An 11,336-nucleotide genomic window follows, 5' to 3' on the forward strand; every position below is an offset into this window, starting at 1 on the left:
TGCCCCCTGAGGTCCAGCTTGGTAAAAAATTTCCCCTGCCTAACCCGTGTTAAAATGTCATCAATCCTGGGCATTGGGAAGGTCACGGGTTCTGATACCAGGTTTAGGGCCCTAAAATCTACGACTAATCTGGGCTGATTAGTATCCTTTTTGTCCACAAAGAACACCGGACTGCCCCCCACCACCTTTGATTCTCTTATGAAACCTCTTTTCAGGTTCTTGTCAATAAATTCCCGCAACTCCTGCATCTCCCTGTCCGACATGGCATACAGTTTACCCACTGGCAGCTGAGTCCCTGGGAGTAGGTTGATTTGGCAGTCAAAGGGCCTATGGGGGGGGTAGTCTATCCACCTCCTTCTCGCTGAAGACCTCCTGCAGGTCAGCATATTGGGGTGGCACCTTCCCTTCTGGCTCCACCGCCATTCACGCCACCCTGGCCACTGTCATCCTTGGGGTTCCCCCCCCCATGCAGTGTTCCAAGCAGTAAGCTGACCCAAAGGTGACTGTCTGCTGATGCCATGCCACTACTGGATCATGCAGTGACAGCCAGCTCATTCCCAGTATTATTGGGGGTCCTGACAGTGTGGCTACGTGAAAGGCAATGGTCTCTGTGTGCCTGGAAACCCTCATTCTCTTTGTTGGGGTCTGGTGCGTCACCTCCCCTCCCAGAAGTTCCCTGCCGTCGATGGTGGTCACTTGCAAGGGAAAATCCAGAGGCAGCAGGTGGAGTTGGTGTTCTAGAGCAAAGCTCTTGCTGAAGAAATTGCAGGAACTGCCTGAATCCAGCAGCCCCTTCACCTTGACTGGGTGCCCATTTGGGAGTTCTAGCACCACTTCTATGGCTATCGCTGCCCTGGGAGGGTCTGGTTGGGGCACTTCTATTGGTTGTTGGCTTGGCTGCTGCCCCCGCTGGTTGGCAGCCAAGCTTGGCCGTTTCCCTGGTCCTGATCCGTTTCCCCCTTCCCCTCACAGCCCACAGCTCCCACCATCCCTTGCCAGGTCTTTCTTTGAGGGCAGACCCTGGCAAAATGTCCTGGCCGTTGGCAGAGGAAACACTTCTTGTGGGTTTTCCAATCCTTTCCCTCCCTCTTGCGCCCTTCAGTGGTGTTTGAAACCTCGCGCTCGCGTGCGCCATCTATTTCCATTGGCTCAGCCGGCTGGGGAGGCTGCCTCGGTATTTCAGGAATGCGGTAGTCATGGTAACGTTCCCCTCTCCCTTCGCTCTTCTCCTGCGCCCGCGCTTCCTGTCTTGCTCTAATCGCAAGCACAGCCTTGGTCAGCTGGTCCATCAACTGCAGGCAGGGCGCGCGGGAAAGCTCATCCTTGACCGTTGGGGACAACCCCTCCTCAAATAACATCTGAATGGGTTCCGTATCCAGATCCCACCCAAGCCGGTGGATTAACATCGCAAAGCGCGACCAGTACTCTCTAACAGATTGGCTCCCCTGCTTGCACCCCATCAATTGCCATCGAACCACATTTTGCTCCACTTCGCTTGAAAACATTGCATTCATTGCCTGAAAAAAATTCCTGACGTCTTTCAAGGTGGCATTTTGCGTTGCCATTAGGGGCCTGATCCATTCCCGTGCCCCATCCTCCAGATGCCTCACAATGTAGGCCACCCTCTCCCCATCATCCGTAAAGTCATCATGCTGCAGTTCCAAAGCGTACTCTATTTCTGTTCGGAACGCGTTGTAGTCCTGGGGCTTCCCCCCAAACTTGTGCACCAGCCCCGGTACCTTCCTTGCGATGGGGGTGGGTCTGACCTTGGCATCCTGAGCCCTCCGTTCTTCCAGCCTCGCCGTCAGCAGAGCCAGATGCTGTTCTAAATCTCGGTTACTCTCCACCAGATTCTGCACTCCAGCTGCTCGCTCCGTGGCGCCAGCTTCTCCGATTTGACTCATTATGCTCCCCTGCCTGTTGCTGCGCACAAGCAACTTCAGGGACTGACAGATTGCTGTAATGGCTTTAGGGGTTGCTTGTGCGTAAGTTGCCGCCGCTCTGGGCTAGGTTGGCTGGTTAAACCATTTCTCGCTGGACAGCCATCCACTCCGTGGCTGTTCAGTCGCTGGCAGAATCCGTCAGTGGGCATTTCTTAAACCTTTTCCAACATAAAAGTTGTTTGACGCCCAGTCTCCTCCTACTCTCCCTGCGCGGAAGTTTTCTGCGCAGGGAGGGCGTGGGTAGCGGAGGACCTGTGCTCTCCCCGCTGGTGTCCAGTGAAGAGTCCCGGAGCCTGCTCTCTGCTTCCCCCATTGGCCCCCCTCTATCCCTGGTGTTGCGCTGATTTTCTTCCCCAACCGGAGACCTGCCTCTCTCCCTGCTTGGCCCCTCTCCAGCATCGCTGTGGAGCCTCGCCTCCTCCGCTGTGGAGCCTCGCCTCCTCCGCTAGTTCCGATGGCAGTTCCCTGACAGACACCAAACTGGGAGGGGTCACTAATGCCGCGGAAGACAGAATCCGAATTCAAAATGACCTTACGATGGAGTATGAACACCCCAATAGATCTTATCTGAATAATTTTTATTAACAGACCAATTAAATCAAATCACATAAATTCCAAATTACAAAGCCAAATTTTAAATTTTTTGTTGGGGGTACCCATATTTCAAGTTCTGAAAGGGATCCAATCCTCTTGTTGCTGCTGCTTTAATGTCCACAAATAATGTTCACAATTCTATCCAATCCTTTCTTGTTGTTTTCCACGTCTCTTCTTGTTATTTTCATATATTTTTCCTTTCTTTTTGTCTTTGTGACCTCTGATAGTCTCCACAAGCGGGTTGAAACAAATTTGTAATCCTGTGTGGGTTTTTCCGTTCGTCCAAGGGTCATATTCAGACGGCTACCGTATTTCATCGCTTCCATAAAGAAAAACACTCTTACCGTCTACTCATTAAATTTTTCACAGGTCTGTCACTCCATTTCTCATTCCTGAGGAGGTTCTGCCAGGAATCCAATATGAAAACAAAGCTTCCTCCTCCCAATCATAAATCTTTCGACAGAACCTGCCAAGATGGCGACTCTCTTTTTATTATTGCGCCATTCCAAGAGCCCTTGCTCTTTTCTCGATCTCCATAAGTCAAACTTTTGGTTAGTATTTCATCTCCACACAGTTTTTAATCATACTGCTTAGGTCAGTTATGCGACGGTTCCTTCTTGGTTGGGGAGGGGTTAATGGTTAATCACATAGAAGAAAATAAAAAAAAGTCCCCCCCCATCCAGTCCCGCTCCGGCATACTAAACCTTTGATGTATCATCTTCATGTTATATTCCGTCAAATCCAACCCGTCGCTCCTTTTGCAGAGGTCACTTCAATTAGCAGTCTTCACTTGAAATATGTGCATTTGCTTCTTTTCTAATTGTTTATTTCAAGTTGCTGCAGCCAGTGCGCGATCAGAGACAGCGTCTGGAAGAGCCAGACCCACACAAGGGTTTTGTGCCTAGTGCCCTCACCCCCTTCTTTCGGAACCGGGGGTGATTTATGGCCACAGCAGGCAAGGCAGTGTTCCCCGTGTCCTTGGGGCAACAACGGAGGCTGCATACTCCCATATCAGCCTCTTAATTACCTCGTGTGAGCTGGAGAGATGGTATTGTCGGCCATCTTCCAATGCGCCCCTGGTGGGCCCCCCCACCCCAATAGATCTTGCTCCCCGATTAGGTTTCTAGGGGAGCTCCAAAGCCCAGCACAGATCAGACATGGATCTGTCTTTCTAGCTTCTCCTGCTTTCTAGCTCAGCTACACTCCTGTTCTCTATCTACTGGCCAGGTGAGGAGGGGGGGAAGGACACCATCACTTAGTTGTAGCTTTTGCAGGACAGCTCATTCTTTTGGGATAATGATCATGGTGCTTAAGTGTCCAGCCATGGCCATTGTCTTACAATTGCCTAGACAAAGGGAATGGTTTGGAAAACTTGTTCTCATGCTTTCTACTCCCACTGATACAGAAGCCCAAGAACCAGAAGGGGCCCAGGGCATCATGCAGTCTGACCCCCTCAAACCTACATCAATATTCACTGGATTGATTTCTGTTCGGGTTAAGAATTTTGCTTCAGGATGAGAACTGAAATCACGCGGTGGCGGCGCAGTGGCAGCAGGAGGCCCCATTAACTAAAGTGGTGCTTCAGGTTAAGAACAGTTTCAGGTTAAGAACGGACCTCCGGAACAAATTAAGTTCTTAACCAGAGATACCACTGTATGTCACTATATAGTGGATGTTTTTGATGTCTATAAAAAACACTGGAGCGATCCTACCACAATTTATTTTTTTTAATAAATGTGAATACTCATTCACTGTAAATGTGACTACTCATTACTATTAGCCCTCTTTGCTTCCACGAAAATAAAATTCCAATTTTCTTGATCAATCTTCCTATGTTTCAAAGTAATATCTAATTATGAATGGTGGCTATATAATAGTAAGTTGCCTCTTGGTTCTTTACTTTGTTGTATTGTATGTTTTGATTATTCTATTTTTTTTAAATAAATGTTTATTAAAATTTTCTATCTTAGTAAAAAAATCAAAAAAGAAAGAAAAAAATTAAAAAACACATAAGGTTTACAATCCGTATTTTCAATGACATATTTCCCTGACTTCCCCACACCTCCCCTTCTTATATTCCAATTCAACTTGTTAGTTCAACAAGTTCTTATCCCCAATTTTTAACCTTTTTATATTTAGTTCATTTTAAAGAAAAAACCAATTTTAACTTATAAACATCAATATTTATACATCAGTACTCATTCTTAAAACCTTTTTCTAAAGTCGACCCAAATTCCCTTCCACGAATTCCCCAATTTTCTTACTAATAACAAAACGAAATAAAAAAGCAGGTTATAATTATACACCCTTTGGATTCCCAAACCCCACCACCCCCTTTCCCGGTTTCGATCCCCAACAAATGTCCATCAGTCTTAATCTACTATCAGCCTGGAGACCTCACATCCGAGGCTCTTAATTCTCTCTCAATTCCTCTCTGCCAGTTTTTTTGATAGTCTTTAGTATTAAACACCAGATCTCGGAGAAGCTCTGTCCCCATAAGGTCCATGTTTCTTCCAGCCAGACCTCCATACTTAAAAGTGGAACCCGAATCTTGTTTCTTACTCCTTTTAAGTCCAATTGTCCCGAAGGCTCCAACTTCCACCTTGATCAAATTTGTAATCCATAGGTCTTCAGATCTCCACATAAGGAGATCTCTCCATTCTTCAATCTCCAATTCAAACCAGATTTTCATCATCCAGTACTTATTTTCCTTTGTAACCATCATGTCAGTCCTCTGGCTCTCCTTTGTCATCTGCAAAATTACAGCTCCTCCTTCCTTTTCTTCAGAAACAACATATGTCTCCTTCTCCACACTCTCAAAACTCTCAAGTTTCTCTTTTTGTCCAGCTGCATGGGCTTCCTGAGTCATATCCTTATCAAATTCAATGATATTACTTACTGTTAAGTTCAGAGTTGCAACATTTGTAGCCAAAACATCCATTTGGCCTTGTAGCTTTCCCAAGAGAACAAAAACTCTGTCCAACCCAGCTTGAATTTTCCCTCCTCCAGCCATTCTTGTAATGTCCCAAATCCCCCTCTAGAGGGATTTTGGTAACTTAGTATTCTTTCCAGTTCAAATCCAAAAATCAAGTTAGTTTGTATCAGTTCTTCCTTATTTTCAACAAAATATAACCAAATTGCAACAAATATATCCAGCAGAGACAGCAGAAACAAAGTTCTCTTTTTCCTTCTTGACAGCTACTTTTGACAGCTGTCAAACTCTTCTATATCTCCTCAACAGGCTCTCTCACGGATCACTCCCGGGTCCGGGGGGGGGGGTGGCACGCCAGCGCCTAATGGCCGCCTCCCGCTGAGCTCCGCTCAGGGAGGCTACTTCACGAGTTCGGGTCTGACCGCTACGGCGAAGTGGGGACCCCTAAAATCTCAGGCGCGGAAGCCTGAGAGCAAGGAGGCTCGGTGGGCACCTTAAGCGCCCCCCCTCACTGCAAAGGAGCCTTTTTAAAGGCTCCGGAGCGGCATCGGGGAGCGCAGTGCTGAGAGCCGCTACCCAGCCCGTGGAGTGAAGCCGCGTCGCCATTGACGGAGAGCGCCGATTCCTTCCTGACATTTGGAATTTAATTGGACTACCCGTGAGTAAGACTGAACAACAACTTTAAAAGAAAACAATTAGAAATTGGCTGAAAACGGAGAAGGCAAAAAATAAGGAAGTCTGCCTTCCTCGGACTGCATGTAACCAAAGCAACGAAACAGGAAGCTGCAATTTGACAGAAAGCAGCTTTAAAATTGACGGACTCAGACATTGGACTCAAATCCCCCCCTTAGCAGGCAGGGGCAGGGGGGGAAGATTTGTGATTTGTTTTACCTGCATGAAAGAAGCATAGAAGGGGAAATTTCTGCCGTTTTAAACCCTTGGGGGGGACTGCTTGGAAAGTGAGTCACCGGGACTGAGAACTGTCATCAGAGACTTGCTACAAAGTTGGCGCTTTGCCTTTTGACAATAAGTAAAGACCCTACTTGCCACAAGTTTGGCACTTTGGAAAGATACAATTTGATATTACTTGGAAAATATTGGACAATTGGTTGCTACTTTTGTTACCTCTGAAAGGAACTTTTGTTTCTTTGTATTTGGAACTTTGAATTGCTCCCTCTAGAGGTTGCAGGAAAATAGCCATTATTTTTACTGTAAGGAACAGGCTTGTGGAATTTCCCATCTGAAAGTAATTCCCGTGGGAACGACCTTGGGATATGAGTGGCCCAACAGAGGAGAGAATAACAAGGGCTAAGAGCAAAGTTGAACAGAAAAGAAGAGGCTCAATTACAAATCCAACTGCAGCTGCTACAACCCTCTCCATGGATACAGTGGCAATAACAAAGGCATTAGTCAAAATAAATGAAACTCTGGAAGTGCTCACAAAGCAGAGCACTGAAAATTCCAAACAGTTGAATGAATTATCAACAAAATTGGACTTGAATACAGAGACAATAAATAAATTAGTTCAAGAAAATGAGATAACTAGAAAGATCGCAGAGGAGGCAAAAACTTCGGCAGAGGAGGCAAAAATTTCTGCAGGAAATACACAGGAAAAGTTAGCACCAGTCTGTAAAAAGCTGGAAGAACATGATGCGGCCCTGTCTTTATTGGAACTACAGAGGAAAAGTAGAAATTTGAGATTAAGATTGATTCCAGAAAGTGAAAAGGATAATTTGATAGACTATCTCACAAAAGAATTTCTGGATTTTTGGCAGGACAGCTTGAAAGAGGAGGAATTCAAGATAACAACTGCTTTCAGACTGGGTAGGAGACAGAACAGAAAGAGCCCAAGAGACTGCTTGATAACTCTGAGATCTCAGGAGGAGAGAGATAAGATATTGAATTTACACTTTCAAAGAGCCCTTGAGATTGAAGACTCTCGTGTGCAGATTTTTAAAGACATTCCTAAATATATCTTGGAAGTGAGGACCTATTATAAGGATTTGGTCACCCTATTGAGAAAGAACAACATACTATTCAGATGGGAGTTCCCACAAGGCCTGTCTTTCAATTATAAAGGAAAGAAAATTAAGATAAAAACAGTGTAAGATAAAGAACAGTTTCTGACAAGGAACGAGGAGGACCTTTCGAAGGAAACGGTGGAACCTACGGACCTAGAAGATTTACCAGACATTTCAAACCTATCCTTTGGGGCTAAAAAACCATCAGAAGAAGATCTGCTTGGAGCTGCTGGAGGGGTAACTAAATAAACAACAAGATGTCTCTGCAAATTCTAAGTTGGAATTGTAATGGACTCAATCTTCCCAGGAAGAGACGGGAGGTCTTTCATATCTTAAAAAAAGAACAATTGGACTTGATTTGTTTACAAGAAACCCATGTGACTAGAGTACACCGAAAATTACTTATTAACAAAAGACTAGGACAAGAATTTATCTCATCGGACAAAGTGAAGAAAAGAGGAGTGGTGATTTACGCAAAGGAAAAGTTGGCCCCTAAATTAATATTTAAAGATGAACAAGGAAGATATTTGGCAATTGAAATTCAAGTTCAAGGAGAAAAATTATTGATAATAGGAGTTTATGCACCGAATGAAGGGAAGTCAGAATTTTTTAAGAAATTGCATGAGACATTAATGGACTTTTTGGATTACAATGTAATTTTAATGGGAGACATGAATGGAGTGGTTTCTACAAATATGGACAAAGCACAAAGACAGGTGATCTCCAAGGATGGGAGATTACCTAAGACCTTTTTTGAAATGACTGACAATATGAACCTGATTGACATTTGGAGAACAAGGAACCCTCTTGAGAGAGAGGGAACTTTCTTTTCTGAGGCAAAAATGACTTGCACTAGAATTGACCAAATATGGGTAACTAGTGGGATGGCATCAAAGATTAAGAAAGTGGAAATCTGCCCAAAGACTTGCTCCGACCATAATGCTGTAAAGATGGAGATGAACCTAACAACAGCTGGTTCCTTTAGATGGAGGATGAATGACTCCCTATTCAGAGATGAAGAGGTGTATAAAAAGGCCCAGAAAGTGGTAAAGGACTACTTTGAGATAAATCTGAGAACAGAAGTGGAAAAAAGAGTAATTTGGGACGCAAGTAAAGCCGTCATGCGAGGTTTCTTAATACAACAGAATGCCATAAAAAGGAAGAGACAGAATGAGAAGAAGGATAAGATCTTGGAAAAGATAAAAGAAGGAGAAAAAAGATTGAGATCCAAACCAAAGTCACATGAAATTCTGAGAGAAATCAAGTTTTACCAGAGACAATATATGGAACTGATGAATCAAGAGATAGAATGTAAAATAAAACAAATGAGACAAAAGACATTTGAATCGGCAGATAAATGTGGGAAACTTCTGGCATGGCAACTGAAGAAGAGACAAAAACAGAATACGGTTACAAATTTAGAAGTAGAGGGAAAGAACATTTATAAACCAAATGAGATCAGAAATTGTTTTCAGAGTTATTTCAGGAGACTTTATGCACAAGGGCCGGTGAATGAAAAAGAAATAGAAGAATTTCTTAAAAAATATGGATTACAAAAAATTTCTGAACAAAGTAAAGTGATTTTGAACCAGAAGATAACTGATCAAGAAATTGAGGGAGCCATTCAAAATATGCAATTGGGAAAATCTCCAGGACCTGATGGACTGACCTCCAGATACTACAAAGCTCTGAAAGAATGGCTTATACAACCGTTGAAGGAGGTCTGTAACGAAATTTTAGAGGGGAAGAAGGCACCTGAATCGTGGAAAGAAGCGTACATTACACTTATACCAAAGTCAGAGACTGAGAAGAACCAGGTTAAGAACTACCGCCCTATATCATTACTTAATGTGGATTACAAAATTTTTGCAGACATTTTGGCAAAAAGACTGAAGAGAGTTTTGGTGGGGGAGATTCATAAAGACCAAGCGGGCTTTCTTCCAGGAAGACATTTGTCAGACAATGTGAGAAACATAATAGATATTATGGAGTTGCTGGAAGTTAACATTAATACTAAGGCAGTATTAATATTTGTGGATGCGGAGAAAGCCTTTGACAATATTTCTTGGAGTTTTATGAAAAAGAATCTCCAAGGGATGGGGGTAGGCCAAGGTTTTGAGAATGGTATAGGTGCAATTTATTCTGAACAAAAAGCAAAACTGATTGTAAATAATGTGGTAACAGAAGAATTTGCTATTGAAAAAGGGACACGACAGGGGTGCCCAATATCCCCATTACTTTTTATATCTGTCTTGGAGGTTTTATTAAACATGATCAGAGGGGACCAGCTGGTTAAAGGGATTCAGGTCGGAGCTAAACAATATAAATTGAGAGCGTTTGCAGATGATCTAGTATTAACTTTACAAGAGCCAGACACTAGTACGAGAAGAGTTTTAGAGCTAATACAAGTATTTGGTCAAGTAGCAGGATTTAAGTTGAACAAACAGAAAACGAAAGTATTGGATAAAAACCTAACAGTTGCTGAAAGAGAGAAGTTTCAGAGTGAAACTGGTTTAATGGTAGCAAAGAAGGTGAAATACCTGGGGATTAATTTGACATCTAAGAATGTGAATTTATTTAAAGATAACTATGAGAAATGTTGGTCAGAAGTTAAGAAAGATTTAGAAATATGGTCAAATTTGAGACTTTCCTTTCTAGGCCGAATTGCTGTTATTAAGATGAATGTCTTGCCCAGAATGTTGTTTTTGTTTCAAACATTGCAGATTTTGGATAAAATGGATTGTTTCAAGAGGTGGCAAAAAGACATATCTAGGTTTGTCTGGCAGGGGAAAAAGCCCAGAATAAAATTTAAGATATTAACTGATGCAAAAGAAAGAGGGGGGTTTGCCCTGCCGGACTTAAAGCTGTATTATGAATCAGCGGCTTTTTGCTGGCTGAAAAGCTGGCTGCTTCTTGAAAACACAGATATTTTGGATTTGGAAGGGTTCAATAACAGATTTGGCTGGCATGCATATATATGGTATGACAAGGTTAAAACCCATCAAGGTTTCAAAAACCATATTGTTAGGAAAGCATTATATAATGTTTGGATTCGGTACAAAGATTTGTTGGAAAACAAAACCCCTAGGTGGTTGTCACCAATGGAAGCTAAGGAAGTGAAAAAACTTAATATGGAATCCAAATGGCCAAAATATTGGGAAATTATAGAACATGAGGAGGGAAAAGTGAAATTGCAGAGCTATGAGAAATTGAAGTCAAAAGTAAGAGACTGGCTTCATTATTACCAGATAAATGAAGTTTTCAAACTGGACAGGAAAATTGGCTTCCAGGTGGAGAGGTCAAAACTAGAAATAGAGCTATTGGAACCCAATACTAAGAATCTGTCAAGAATGTATAACTTGCTGTTGAAATGGAATACACAGGATGAGACGGTTAAATCAGCTATGATTAAATGGGCACAAGACATTGGGCATGACATTATGTTTGCTGACTGGGAACAGTTATGGACTACCGGTATAAAGTTTACGGCATGTAATGCCTTAAGAGAGAACATTATGAAAATGATTTATAGGTGGTACATGACCCCAGTCAAGCTTGCAAAAATCTATCACACGCCCAATAATAAATGCTGGAAATGTAAGGAAACTGAAGGTACTTTCTACCACCTTTGGTGGACGTGCCCAAGGATCAAGGTCTTCTGGGAAATGATTTATAATGAAAAAGGTGCTTAAATGCACTTTCGTGAAGAAACCAGAAGCCTTCCTCCTGGGCATGGTAGGCCAATTGGTGTCAAGGAAAGATAGGACGTTTTTTATGTATGCTACAACAGCAGCAAGAGTACTTTTAGCAAAGTATTGGAAGACACAAGAGCTACCCACACTGGAA

This window comes from Podarcis filfolensis (assembly GCF_964270895.1).
Source record: "Podarcis filfolensis genome assembly, chromosome: 2".
Lineage (NCBI taxonomy): Eukaryota > Metazoa > Chordata > Lepidosauria > Squamata > Lacertidae > Podarcis > Podarcis filfolensis.